The sequence below is a fragment of the Achroia grisella genome, unplaced genomic scaffold (assembly GCF_030625045.1).
Source record: "Achroia grisella isolate CSIRO2021 unplaced genomic scaffold, CSIRO_AGI_Agris_v1 utg1920, whole genome shotgun sequence".
NCBI classification, from domain to species: domain Eukaryota; kingdom Metazoa; phylum Arthropoda; class Insecta; order Lepidoptera; family Pyralidae; genus Achroia; species Achroia grisella.
In genome coordinates this window covers 2,904,139-2,919,920 of record NW_026712695.1, presented here as the reverse complement: position 1 = coordinate 2,919,920, position 15,782 = coordinate 2,904,139, and the positions used below count along the sequence as shown (strand labels likewise).

General features: G+C 30.2%; 1 protein-coding gene across 1 annotated transcript in view; it reads right to left on the bottom strand.

The window, feature by feature from the left end:
• LOC131841735 (N-acetylmuramoyl-L-alanine amidase domain-containing protein SAOUHSC_02979-like) overlaps window positions 1–12,875 on the bottom strand; it is a 45,110-nt gene extending 32,235 nt beyond the window's left edge. Inside the window, exon 1 of the mRNA XM_059190054.1 lies at window positions 12,571–12,875. The gene's annotated coding sequence lies outside the window, so the exon portion shown is untranslated. The remainder of the gene's footprint in view (window positions 1–12,570) is intronic.
• Window positions 12,876–15,782: the final 2,907 nt, after the last annotated feature.

Here is a 15,782-nt window from a genome sequence, read left to right as displayed (position 1 = left end):
TCGGACTACTCTAATCCTGTTGCTGGCCTACAGCTTCACCGGACGATAGGGGGGCGAGTGCAGATGACACTCCTAACCCGCGGAAGTATTATGAAGCGGCTGAAATCAACTTTTGTCGGACTTTAGTCTGAGGGCACCGTTAGGGGTTCGAACTTCGGCTTAGACGTTGTAATTTTTATCCCCGTTTGAATTGGATGGGGGATCGATCGGAGGAGCCTATCCTACCGCTGCCACCATCTTGTATAGTGAAGATACGATTTCTAGATAACAACAGTTTTTATACATAATATCTTTTATTTATGACCTAAAAATAGAAGAAGGAAATTATAAACATACACAAAAACATCCAGCGATCTTCTCTTATAGTACTATAGGTAGTTCAAAATTATACTTCTATTTACATCGGTATAGAAACCAAAAAATAGAGACCCATCTAGAGATATCTTATTTTCGTATCAATAGTTAATAATTTATGAATCGTAAAATTTGTCTGGAGTATAATTAATTATTTATAAATCCCTAAAGAACTTTTGCAGATAATTATTGTTGTGGCCGAAACTGTATGAATTAATTATAAACCTATATTATATTTTTAAATAGGCATAATACCTATGAACTTATTACAAATTTACTTGTTTGAAATTACATTATAATAATTGCCACTGAGCTATGGACTCGATATTCGAAAATATACATATTTTTTATATTTTAATATTTCATAATTTGTATATTGTCGATTACCTACTATAATGTATTTTAAATCAGGTATTACGCAATTGATTATTAACTACACAGAAAACTAATATTATTCGTACTTACGAACTTGCTAAAAACATAAGAATCAACCGAGGACCCACCCTAATGAGTTCACCTAGAAGGTATTGCAGCAACTCCTCAAGATGCATGTTATGCACTTGAAAAAAAACCACTTCAGTTTTTAATTTTAATTATGGAGCCAATAAGCTATATTAATGCAAGAGTTATTTAAATGTACTATAGACTCGTATTGTTATTTACCAATCAATATTGTTACGTAATGTTACTGATTCCAGATAATCAGAAAATACAAAAAATATCAATATTTGTTTATTACCACAACGAAATATCACCGCATCAAAGTTAATAAAACTGTTAATTCAGACCACATTTTTATTTATGTTACTTTTCAAAGTGCAATTTTTATAGCATGCAAGTGATATGAGGATGCAGAACCAATGGTGCATGAATTTAGGTCAATGTAATTGCCGTAGCCCATCGCAGTAAGGTACGTAAATAACATGGATATAAAAATACACATCCTATTACGACATTGGATAAATGTAATGTACTGTATAAAACTGACACTGTATCTGCATTTCTAATGCTGCTGATTTCTGCATGTTATATTTTTAGTATTCTAAAGAGAATTAATTTATATATAGCTATTATGTGTTATGATATAAAATAATTATTTTATGCAATATATAAATAATGCACTATAGAAAAATGCCACCTATAGACGATTAAAAATAGTCTGTAGAAGATGATCTTATTAAAATAAATAAAGAAGTTGTTTTTGAAAACATCGCATTTATAAATTAGAATTTATAAGTTAGAAATATTATAAACTGTATATTATATATGCTTACATATACAATATACAGTTTATAATATTTCTACACAAACTGCACCGTTAAAGTAGCTATACTAATTTATCGGCTCGTATTGATTTAACTAGCCAAAATAAAATACATAATATTATGTAATATCTGGAGCGATGAAAGCACTGTAAAATAGCTTTCGTGAAAGAATTTTTAAAATAGGTAAAGTGGTTTCTGAGATTTCCAACAATTATTCACAAAGTCACATAATTAGCACTCTCTTTAATTTATATAATAGTATAAATTTATTTCTGTAATTAATTCATAAAAATATTCTTTAATATAACTTTAACTGAAATTATTTTACTTTATTTCATTCAGATGAAAGTATGTCGATTAACTAATGAGGTTTTAGTTGAACTTTTGTGTAACCTTACTTAATAAATTAGTATAGTTTAACAATAAGTTCTTTCAAGCTAAAAATCCAATACGAAACTTGGTGACAAAGAAGACGAATAGTTCTGTAGTTGACAAGGTATTTGTATTGTAAATTGGGTAAAGAAGTTTGATGCTACTCAAATAAATAGATTTTATCTTACACAAAGCGCCATCAATAATGAGAGTTTCAATAACAAACCTACGTTGTTTGCAGTACATTTTGATCAATTACTCCGAGCTGTTTACTTCTTTTGTTGTTAGGTGTGCCCTCAGGCGAGGTAACGTTAACTTGCACCAAACAGATACCTATTTAAATGAAACAAATTAAAGTTTACGATCTGATATTTGATATCGTTTTATGAAAAGGGTTCTTTAAATATTTGGTTATCTCTTAAATAAAATTAACATCGTCGTTATTTAATACTATTGATTTTTAACTTAAGGATATTATTAGTATCTGAATAATTAAATTAGTTTAAAACTCATAATAAAGCAGGTTAAAAAAATATTATAAGAAATATATTACAGCTAAAGTTAATTATAGATAATTTATTGTTATTATTTATATGTATACACTATAATATCTACTGGACTAAGTTATTTATTGCATACTTATATTTTTACCGGCAGTAGCGGTAACTAATCATGAAATGTAAACACAAATGTTTAGATAGAAATCCTACCTATATCACAATTATCAAAGCAATTTAATTTCATATAAGAAAACATAACGTATAACCGTGACGATATCGAAATGAATTGATCATTTTGGAATAACGTACCGAAACAACAATCGGTATTAATTTAATTTTAACCTCAATATCAATGGGAATTTCAAAGACAGATTAAGATAATTTAATTAAGTTGCTTCAAGTGTAGGCAGTTAAAGTAACAAAATTATTAGTTTCAGTGGAAATAACATTCTCAGTATTATACAGGCATGAAAGTGTTTTATATTTCTATCATCAAACTAATAACTTACAATTTTATTTTATAATAAATAAATAAAAAATAATCGACACAAAAGTCTCACCTATTTTTACCAACATATACCTATTAAACACATAACATAATAAAACTAAAAATTAAAGGATCCTGAATCGTCACATAAGTTCTTAAAAATGATAACAATAACAATTATTAAAAAAAAAGGAGTACCAGTATCTAGTACATCCGTTGTAATTTTTATATTTATAGGCCAGTATAGATGTTTCACCTGGCGGGTAGAAAAGGTAAGAAACAATATAAAACATCCATTCGGTTTATTTTGGTGGTAAAAAATAAACACAATAAACTTACATATTGTTATTTAATAAATATAAAAAATACTTGAGTTCAGCAAGTAATTTTTAAGTATGCCTCTGCTCTTAAAGTTCCTACATCAATAAATTGAATAACTGAAACAATAATATAACACATCGATTCAATATGCCCATTCATGCCATAACAAAATTCCTCTCAGCTGCAATACATACTCGTATTATAAATGGGAACCTTTGTAATGTTACACAAAGATAATACTGGGCGATGACCCTTTGCATACATACTGCAGCTTATTATAGTACGAGATGAATCAGTATAATACAGCATAAATATTTCTTTAAAATACATGAATATCTCTAGACTGCCCACAATGCTCTATCAAGATAAGCAGAGCTGATAATATGGCTAGTAATTGATTGATAAACATACTTCAAATATATTTTATGCATAAATAATTTTTTCCGTGTTAATACAAATATCATACATACCTGATGATGAGTCCAAATGTTTATACAAAAATTGTGCAGAGATCGAACCCACGACAGTCGGAAACGAAACCCTATACGGTGTGTGAATCAATAACAAATTCATTAAACAATTAATAATGGTTTCACCATAATATATATATAAGTACTCGTACTTTCGTAAGTACTTTATATGAGTTTTTACTCGTATAAACAACCATGCAAGTTGAGTTGATGTTGAATTCATGTTAAGTCAAAATTAATTTCAAACTGACATATTGATCAGCGCAAAAAATGTGCTTTACTAGGTCAGTGCGACAGTGTTCTATATATTCTGTGGAATACTGAACTCGTGAAGCGATCATAAAGCCAGAATATTTCTTGGTATATTGCCAAGTCCTTTTTTGGCTGCCTTTAACAGATATCCTTAAATTATTTTCAATGCGAGCAATGTGAAAATAAAAAACGTTTCCATGAGCAATGAATTCTACAAAAAGATATTTATGTCTACTATTTGTTAACTGCTTATTAAGTATTTTACTACGTTTGATTATGAAACAATATATAAGTCTTTATTAAAATGTAAAATGTATTAACTTGCCTACATACTCATGTATTTATTAACTAAAATACCTATACAGATTATAATAAAAAAAAATATAATAATAATATATAACTATTAGTACCGGATATACTGTTGGCAGATATTCTCTATTTTTCACACATGGCACTTGGTATATTTACTAAAAATAATCAGCATTATATTTATTTAGAATTCTCTCAGAGACAGAGACAGAACAGAGAATGTTAAAGAGTATAAAAATTTAAGATTTTAAAATTTAAATGTGAAATTCATTTCCTATTTAGGCTTCGGATTTGAAATAACTTTATTGATACTTTTAATTTATATTAGTGTTAGATTAGAAGGAGGATATTAATATGAATATTAACAAATTTTTGTTTTGTTTACATTATTAGACAAAACAACGAAAATGTTGTATAGTGACTCTATCCTTGTTGTAACAGTAATTAAATTCATTAAAATAAAAATCATAGTTTTATTATGATATCCATGCTCAATACAGAATAATAAATACTGAAAACTATGAGATTATTAAAGATATTTGACAGAAAAATATTTTAGTCAAAAAAAGAGCCACAACACGTGATATAAATACGCAACAAGGACTAATGTCTGCTCGTAATATATTGCATGGGATGCTAACTCGAAAAAAAATGCTAATCCCTCGATAACAAAGTCAGGACAGCTTTAGGGGTGAATAGTACCTACAGCTGCCGATAAGTGAAGAGCTCTCTGACAGCGGATTTATAGTAGGACGGTATTAGTGTTGTCTGGTGCAGATTTGTCAAAATTTAGGATGGAAAAAAAAAAGATTGATATATTTAACTACCAAATTTAATTCGATAATATTTTTAACTAACGATATTACTGTAAAGTTTCATCAAAATCCTTTCAGTAGTGTTTGCATGAAAGAGGAACAAACATATTTATATGTCCATCCAAACAGACTTTCGCGTTTCACGAATATTAGATATCGTCACGACTGTTGTCCCAGATGGTGAAGTCAGAGATAAGTGGATTTTGTAGAGACACATAAGTTTTTTTTGATATGGCAGTGATCATGTACAGACATGATCGCCTACAGAGGCGATAGCAAAGAGTTTCCATTTCTATGCCCCTTTATTAGTTTGTTTTCAATAGATACTTACCTTCTGTATATTAAAAAATCTTATATAATTTTATTTAGTTTACAATTAAACTAAATGCATATAACACTGCGCTCTTAGTGTATACGTATTCTACGAAAGTTAATTAACCGCTATTTCTGTTAGTATCTGGTAATACTAAGAAATGGGTTACAGAACTTAACAAAATAGCTGCTTTTCCGCAAAATAGACCTATTACGCTAGTTGTAAGCAAGTAGTTGTTAGATGCCTTGTAATTTACGACCATCAGTTCTATTGACATTGTTTAATTATGTGTTCTAGCACAGAATTCCTAATCGTACTGTTGCAGGCAAAGATATATCTTTAAACATTCCGCAGACTTCCGAGCAGTACTGACTACTAAAAATAAGTTTTTCATTCTAAACTAAGACCAAAAATATGAGTAAAACTCAAAGTATAATATATACTCATTTCTAAACAAAATGGTGATCTCATTTTTTAAACCACATTGTTGCCACATATTCAATAAAATATTAATCGGCTAGAATTGGGAACATGAAGTTGCCTATTTTGCGTCATCACAACATAACATTGACTCGTAAAAATGTTACGATCTATATGGACCAAAATTAAAAATGGAGGCGCTCATAAATATAATATGATCGAATAATAACGTTACAATACATATATGTAACATTACATTAAGTTCAAGAATATGTCTTTTAATCTATAAAAAAGAGAGGCATAAAATAGAAGACATCTATACTACAAAATCGAGGATAAGGTCTGCCCTTATTTTTGCTTTTATCGTTTCTACCACCTACTTCTTTCTCTTATTGATTTCTTAGGTTTGAAAAGCGATGAATTTGATCGCGGTATTTTGATCTCATTGTCTTATGCACAGTGACAGTAATATAGGTACACAGAATACGGCAGTAAACATCGTCAATATTACTTTGTTGTTTCACTCCACTGGCTTACATATCTACTTTTTTATACATTCATGTACACATATACATAGAATTATAACGGAATAACATACGGTATGTTAGTGAACATTTCCATCAACGAGGGTGGATGGAAATGTGCTATATTTGTGACATCCTATCAACTTACTTTAAAGGTCTGGCGCACCCTGATGGGCAATTAGCGAATATCCTTATGCTGAGTGGTTAATCCTTCCGTATATAATTAATCTAATCCAAATCCCGAAAGTCAGTAGCAAAATTTTGCATAATTATTAGAATTATATCCGAAGAATTTTGGTCTTGGCGTATCGTAGATTGGTCGTAGCTTATCTAAATGGAATAGGTATACCTATATTTAGACATTTCAAATATTGTTAGGTCACTATAACCGATATCAGGCTTATTATGTGCTAATTATTATTAGAAAATACATAGATATTCTGAAATTAGTACCTTAATTTCGGATATTTTCATACGTTGCACAAGCATGCACACCGAATAATTTACATTCATTTGTCATGAGATGTTTTAAAAAAAATTTTGGTCTATATATTATTGAATACCTAATTTCTATTTTTAATTCATTTTAAGCTGTCATTTACGGTCTCAAACGTTTTTCCAGAATATTATGAATGCTAAACAAGTGACCGCTTTTTCATTGTCATCGTCATGGATGCTCTGTATTCATAGATGGCCTTTACCTTTTCGCTTTAAAAGTTAGCGTCATGAAAAACTGAGTTAGGAGTTTTTAGAGCCTAGTATTACAAATTAAAAAAGGAAGTGTATTTGAACTGTTTACATATAAACATGGTGTAATTTTTTGTTAGAAATAAACATAAGTAAAATACACAGTTTATACCTACATAAATAGTAATGCAAATAATTTAATTAAAACAATTATCTTCTCGAAATCAAAATCCAAATGCATACATACAGTTACTCACAAGCAAGCAACAAAAGTATACCAAAATCATCAGATCTTCCGGTATTTATTACTTTTCTAGATGATTCTATCTATTACGCTTATAACTACCTTTCGTTGATATCCGTAGATCTATCTACCGATATCAACGAAAGGTAGTTATACAATACATAGGAAAGTGGCAGTGAAAAGGGTTGGGTCAACTCTAGATAAGGACGGACAGTTTCTAGCGTCATTGCCAGATCGTAAAGCCGTCGCATCGTCCCCATTTATCGTGATCTCTTCGCAAATTTCAATTTCAAATGATTTCGTTTGGCCGTGATTCAAAGTACCTAATATGTAGTATTAGTTAGAACCTGAATTTTGTACGCAAATATACCTACCCGAAACAAAACTCTTTTGGTTTGCGATAAGAAAACGTTTAACATTGTATGAATATTGTTATTGTTATTATATTGAGCATGTAGAAAGCATAGATAAAATGTATCCTAAAAACGATTTAGTAGTGTACTCATATCTCTGAAAGTCATGATTTAAAAAATATATAATATGTTTTTGAATCATTAATTGTATTTTATAACTTTAAAAATAAATTATTAGATAGCCTTCAATAAATTAAATACGCAGAAAATAAGCAGAGCTGGTGCTATAGACGCAGAACATATAGATCTATATTAAAAGATTGATACTTATGAATACGAAATATAGCAATGTACAGAGATTGAACTAACAACCATCAGAAAGTATATATATGTATTACAACAATACCGCCAAGGTCGAAAAGTTTTTATATCACATAAAAACACAGCAGGTACGATTTTTTATGTATTTAAGAAACATACTTCGATTTGATACAATATTTTCAGGATAAACGTAGTTTTTGATGAATCTCTCATTACATTGCATAAATATCAATCTTCACCATTTTTAGTCTTTGACGATATTAGATAAATACCTCAGAATAAACCTACGTAACTTTGACGTAAGTACTAAACTAGAAAATTCCACATATGCAGTAAAATATAATATGTTGATATAAGTACTTCTTGTTCCCCTCCAATCGATTATAAATCAATTAATACCCTTGCATAACACCTACACATGTTACTATAACATAAAAAAAGCTTTAGTCATCACATCTTCGGTGAGGAAGTAGTGACCTTACCCTATTTTTTAATGTAAATTGTTTATTCAAATCAATGAGAAAGCCGGGAAACATGCGAATTTGTTTAGGTTGGTTCTATATTTAATATAAATCCACTAAAACTCGGTTGCACACAATTCTATTCAAAATTTCATGTTTATAACTCAAGGGAATTGGAATAAAAATACTTTTTTCACCCTTTTAAGGATTAAATTTACATAATTCGATTCTTATCCCATCTTTATACCATAAAGGACACAAACACGCTTGGAAAATTCACTGAATCAGTATTCAAAGATTTGTTCACTTTTTATATAGGACTTTTTAACGAACTCGAATTTAAATATAATAATATTGAATAAATACCGAACATTCCTATAGTTATAACCTATTAATTAACTTGCACCCTACTAGTTAAATGAATAACCAAGTAGAAGTTTAAAAGAATACATCTGAATAGCGAATATGAAAATCCCTATACATATATGAAAAATTATGTATTTTTCGAATTATTAATTTTTTTCTGTACTTATTATAGACGTTCTCTTGTATGTATGTGATTAAAACTAAACTAAACTTTTGAATCTTCAAATGTCTTTATGTGGACTCCGTAATCATCTATATTATTGACTACTCTAAAGTTTAGTGAAAATAAAACATAAAGTATAATTTTATAATGTCCTTTCCAACACTCAATTGTGATGAACCCTAAAAAACAGTGATAAAAGAATAACAGGTGTTGAATAATACTCAAAGAAACCGCGAACAAGAAACAGTTTCGTTATTCAGATATTCGATATATATATATCTTGATGAAATAAAACCATAACATACAAAATGAACAGTATTTATGTAGATGATTATAAAATAACAAGGAGATGCTATCTTTGTAATGTTGTACTGGTTGTACGTACTTCCATTTACGTATCAAATAATGTAAATAAAAAGAAATCGGTCAAGTTCAAGCTATGCTGTGCATTAAGAGTTCCGTGATAATAATAATTTGTAAGTAAATAGATAGTTTTTAGTCACAACTTTTACAACAACTTTACAGATCTTCAAAAATGTGTGACTATCTGAGATAATTTGGTAGAAATGTGTCGAGAGGACGTTTTTTTTCTGATGACAAATGAATGTTGCTCGCGCCTGCAGTTTGTTAGTAGGTAATAGGGAACTAGTGCTCCCGCTGTTTCCTGAAAACAATCGTGGTGAATTCCAGGTGATTTCATAGGAATAGACTAACTGACTGAATTCATACTCATCCTTTCGTCTTTCACTGATGATATCCCACTAAAATATACCGTTAGTGGAGACGGAAACACTATTCGAATATGCTTCATAAAAAGGGTATAAAAGTAACTATTGAGCTACCAAAATTAATGGGACTTAATCTATCGAATACCTAATAAATCAATCACTGTAGTTAGGATTTTATTATGTTAATCTAATGATAGTTAGCAGTCTGTAGAACTTCAAATACATACAGATGAACAAATTTCATGTATTAAGTAGGTATAGGTACTCGTATTAATCCACAAATTTTACAACATTATCAAGGATCTGGTAATAACTGTGTTTTTCACTTAAGTATATTGCTATCCGTTATTTACTAAATTTTAAATTAGATAATGCCTTCTTTTTTTAAGGACTTCTATGCAATATATTTTTATGCAATAATTCCTTAGACCATTTATTGGTTAAAAAGCACATAAAGATTAAAAACCATTCAATACAGGAACTAATGCTATTAATCAATACATAGTATAAAACAAATTCGCTGTGATTTTTGAAGCGATTTTTTTTAATAGTTAGAGTGATTCAAGAGGAAGATTTATGTGCATAATACATGTACACTCGTGCGAAGCCGGGGCGAAGCTTATATAAAATATACTGGAGACCCGACAGTTTTTCGCATCCCGGAATAAAAAACATGTTTAATATTATTTTTTCTATTATTTTACCTAAGTTCTATTTTTAAATCATAATCGAAAGCAAAGTAACCTCAATAAGAGATTTCACTTATCATTAGTGCCTATAATAATAAAAAGTAAGATATTTTGTGATTAAATTTTGTACAAAATGTACTCGTACATACCATGGGTAACAAAAGTGGCAACATATTTGCAGTGAGTTCGAACACATGCTTGTGCTATTTGGCACGTTTGAAGCCCGTTTGCGAAAGATTGATTGTGGGATGTTAACCAAAGAGTAAAGTTACTCAGCCCTCATCAATAATTTGAGCGTGAACAGCCTCGAAGTTTTCTTCCCATTCATAGGCGCAAGAATTGATTTTATTATGTAGGCGTATTCGTACTTGTCTGCTTATATTTAAGTACCTACCTAACAACTTAAATAAAGTAATTAATTTTAATGCACTGTATGCAAAAAAAGTACCAGTTGAGTTTCTAGCCAGTTCTTTTCGATTGAAGTTATCCGAATTGTTCGGTAGGGTTAGTCATAAGAAATTTTGCATATGTGACAAACAAAATATCTTATTCAAATAAATTATTTTGACTTTGACTTTACGGTGCAATTACAACATAGGATTATGTTTAATACTCTCCTCATGACTAAAGGAGAATTAGACAAACAAAATTGCTGTTGCTTTTAACCCCACTATAATGTGGGGTATAAAATATAATAAAATATAATTAAATGTAACATAAACGTGCTATCATCTCATATAAGATAAATTATGTTTCATTAAACACTTTTATTCGAAATGATGTCTATGAATTCGTATTTTATAATAACGCAATACTAGTAATCAAGAAATAAATTTTAGTAGGGACTTCTTAGATTGGCACGCCTAATCTATTATTTAATTCTGAAATTTAACAGCAATAGCAAATATTGGTACAGCATCTTATTCCGTCATTATATTAAATTAATTAATTAGAGCCAGTAGATAAAATAACGTTGAAATTTTGCGATGTAGATGAATTTTATAGGCATACCTTTAAAATCAACAATTTTTTTAATATATATATGTAAGTATTTAAATTCTTGACATTCTATAATAAAATAGAGCTTATGGAATATCATTAATAGTCAATAGCATTTAATCGTTTCTTGTGTCGCATATTCTTTTAATTCTTAGTTCGTTATACAAAGATCATATAAAATCACTTTTACTACGTAAAATGCTCTTATTTATCTTAGCTAAGTGTAGTTTACAAATCGAGTTTAATATACTAGTTAATTGTTCTGGTGTGGGTGCATGACAATGGCTTACATACTTAAACAGCTCTGGAAATTAGCGAATAATTAAGATTAATTAAAATAAATTGGGGTAACAGAACTGAACACTTACACTATTAACCATTGCAACGTACTAATATTTGCGAGTACCAATTTCGTTTCACAAATATAGGGGACACAGTATCCTGGCAACAATTATCGTATACTCGTATTTAATGGTAGATATGTGCGGATATATGAGTAGAGCAACTATACTATACTGAGAGATACAAGCTTCCCACCCCGGTATTTAACGGATGACGAAATTGACAACAATTGTTTTCTTTTACATGACTTTGTTCTTTAGGTACTTATTTCTTTTTCTAGTCGAAATATTGTCTTCTCAACCACAAACGTAGATAGGTACCTACTTTTAAAGATACATAAACAGTTATCATAGTAATCAAAGTGCAATAATAAGCGAATGAGGGAAATATATTTATGTAAATAATTATTTACACTAAAATTAATAATTAAACCCACTTCCTTCATAGAGAGATATGTCATTATAGTGTTTATTTTATATCTATCCATATCCTAATAATAGTAAAATGAGAATATTCTTTCTTGACTTATTAATAAAGTGCTTAAAATACCACCAAAATATTTAAATTACTTAAATAATAATGAACAATAATAAATATAAGGATATAGTAGACTTCATATGATATTTCTTCTAAAATTAACGGTTATAAAATTAATTATTGACCTATACTTGTGTACCAGTAATTATTTAATTGTTGCAGTATGGCCTCAGTTAGCCAATAGGAAGGTCAATTTTAAGACGTAAGGTATAGAATACTTTTCCGGGCATAAATCTGAATCATGATATGAAATATAAAACCTTTGTATTTATGCTTACCAGCATTGTCACTATTCCTGAATGAGAATCCTCAGTAGTTTATTGTCACTGCTTATAATCAGTCTATGATAACACGAAACGTCAACACTGCACTTGCACCAGACAAATCGACCGCCCGTTCGTTCACACGCCTATCTAGATAACAACAAGCACGTTGGGATCAAAGCAGTTTTGTTGCTTCATTCAAGCCGACCGTCTTACTGAAAAACACGCGAGCTTCAATTACGGAGCCCGCAGAAGCCGGCTGCACCAATCTGTTGTCTTTCAATACATAAACAAACTGGCAATTGGGATGAAGATAGCCACGTACGGTTGCTGCTACGACTCCACAGCGATCTTCATAATATCGCATGAATATCGCTTACGAATGTAAATTTTATATTACTACGTACCTATCTTAATATATTAAGACTGTGAATATTTAATATTTTGTCACAGTAGTTATAATTGGTACATTTATTTGTATATGAATTCAGAATTATGAATTTTATAGCCTGCTTTTAAAGCGATACAAGAGCGAAGCTTTGTAGGCCCAAGATTAACACCAGTGTGACGTATCTATGTAGCTTCCGCGACTGCGCCGTGGGGTTTAACGATGCGACTGTCGGATTGGGCCAATTTAGACACTACTTCCCGACAACAGAGTCCATCTGGAAAGGATGTCCGAACCCTAATCTCACTTAACAGTACCATATGAAGGAACTTACAACTTTATTTCTAAGCATTTGAGTCTAAAACAGATTGAATGAACACAAAAATACTGCACCCGTGCACATCACGTGTAAAGAGGGGGCAGAGGGAATGCAGAGTTTGTGAACTCACCCCTCGTATCTAGTTTCTAATACCCCATTGCACCTATTAATATTAGTTGGTATTCGATTTTTTTTTATTAAAAGATATATTTACACATTTATTTTAATTGTGTAAAAAAATTACTATTAATAAATAGCAATCCATAAAAAAACTGGTAATTGTCTGCACCAGCAATTTAAGATCACATTTCACACATCATTTTAATAAATAAATAATTAATTTACCGGTAGCTGCGTACTTCCCGAGAATATCAAGTCTACCTACTTGTACTAGCAGTATTGCTAGTAGGTACGTAGGAGAAATATAGTTTCGATGAGCTGGTAACAACTAATATCTCCCAATTAATACCAACTTATTATATTTATAAATAGCTAATTAACGAACATAATTAATTATTTCATTATATTCTTTAATAATTAATCATTAGCACCAAGCGCAAATTTTCTTAAAGACAACATCTGCAAACAACAGCTATTTGCACAAAAAAGATGTAGATTTTTTTCGGACTACTCTAATGCTGTTGGCCGCAGCTGGCCATTACAGCTTCACCGGACGATAGGGGGCGAGTGCAGATGGCACTCCAAACCCGCGGAAGGACTTATGGAGTGGCTGAAGGCCAAATCCCACCTGACGGATACGCAAAAATGTAGAACCTAGTTAGTTCTGTCATATACGCTAAGTAGATGAGATACAATACAAATATAACAGAATATAAGTATATATAACTATCAAAATACCGGGACTTGTATTAAATATTCATTGTCTATCTACCTATAGTTTTTATCTAGTACGCGACAGAAACTATAAATTACTAATTTATTTGGTCACAAAGTATGCTTGTATGCATCCGTACTCTATCTATATTGTAAACGAATTGTATAAAATTTTTATATTTATAAGATATACTAGTTATTTTTCGAAAAATGTTATTAAACAAATTTACAATATTATGCCCGAAAACCACACGCAAACTCATTTAGCTATCCTCATTTATTATCCAATGAGCATTGCGCATTACAGAACGACCAGGCTACATGGAACTAATATATTCATGTGTAGCAAATTCCTCCCATAAAATATGTATGTACCAAGAATGTAAAACAAAAAACAAACTTTCAGCGTTTATACATAGTTTATAATTATGGGAACGTAAAAGACTGTATATCTGACTTCGCGCCAGGCCATCGACGGGGTTGACAGAATAATAATATCTATAGTTATATAGCAACATACCCTGAATAAAATTCTTAATTTACATTCAAAACACCTAAGTAAAAATATTGTATAAAAACGTGTCGGAGTCAATAATTTTTGGAAACCGTCCGAAGTACCTATTCATATGAAAGAAAATATGTGATATTAGTCATTAGGTGATTAGCGAGTTGATTTATATGAGTAACTAATGTCATTAACATTTTAATGTGACCAAAAATTTTTTGCATTACAGAGATCACTTTTAAGTTTTCCAGTACTGTTATTTATCTAAACTCAAACGTTAGTAGAATATATACAGTACAATAGAATCCACAAATCTATTGTTTAATTCCTCATTTAGCTTCAACTATGCGTTTGGTAGTGAGATATGTTGAGAATAATCCTCTACGGAAGCTTAGATATTCTGATCGTGGCTGCTATTTGAACTACATACCTGCCTATTTCGCATTTCAGTTCCAGTTGATAAATGTCAATAGCATTCATGTGATACTAGTCTGGAATAATATAGAAAATCTCTACAAAATGTACCTACATCGGTAAACAAGGATAGATATATGCACATATTAATATAGGTACCTCCATAGTTCGTACATACGTATAATAAAAATATAACTGAAATGTGTGAAAATTATTATCGGCGGACTTTGTTAAACTTCAGAAAAACAGTTGTTAGAATTTCTGTCAGTTTATTTGTGCCTTTCCACGTTAATTTCGGAAATAATTTAGCCGATTTAAGTGCGGTTTTTACTAATGTAGGTCTATATTAATATATATAACGACGTATAGTAATAAACTTCACTTATAAATTACAGATTGTTTAATTGTAATCGATTTGCAAACAGTATTGTTATTCTTGTTTATTATTATTCTGAATAACAACTGTAAGATGTCGTGATCTCAGGTAGTATACTATTACTACAAATACTCTTAACATTTTGACAACTGGAGCACTGTTATGTCTCCTCTAAATAGAAACACCTCTATGGTCGTCACAAAATATAATAAGATGCCCGTGTCACATATAAGTTGCCATTTCTAAGAATTGAGATGTGATTCCAGTAATGAAATTACTATATCTCACCCTTAATACAGCAAAAATAACAGTTTGTGGGGGTAGAAGATGAGACGGAAATATTACCTTTGCTATATAACAGATATTTTAAATAAATAAAAAAAAACTACAT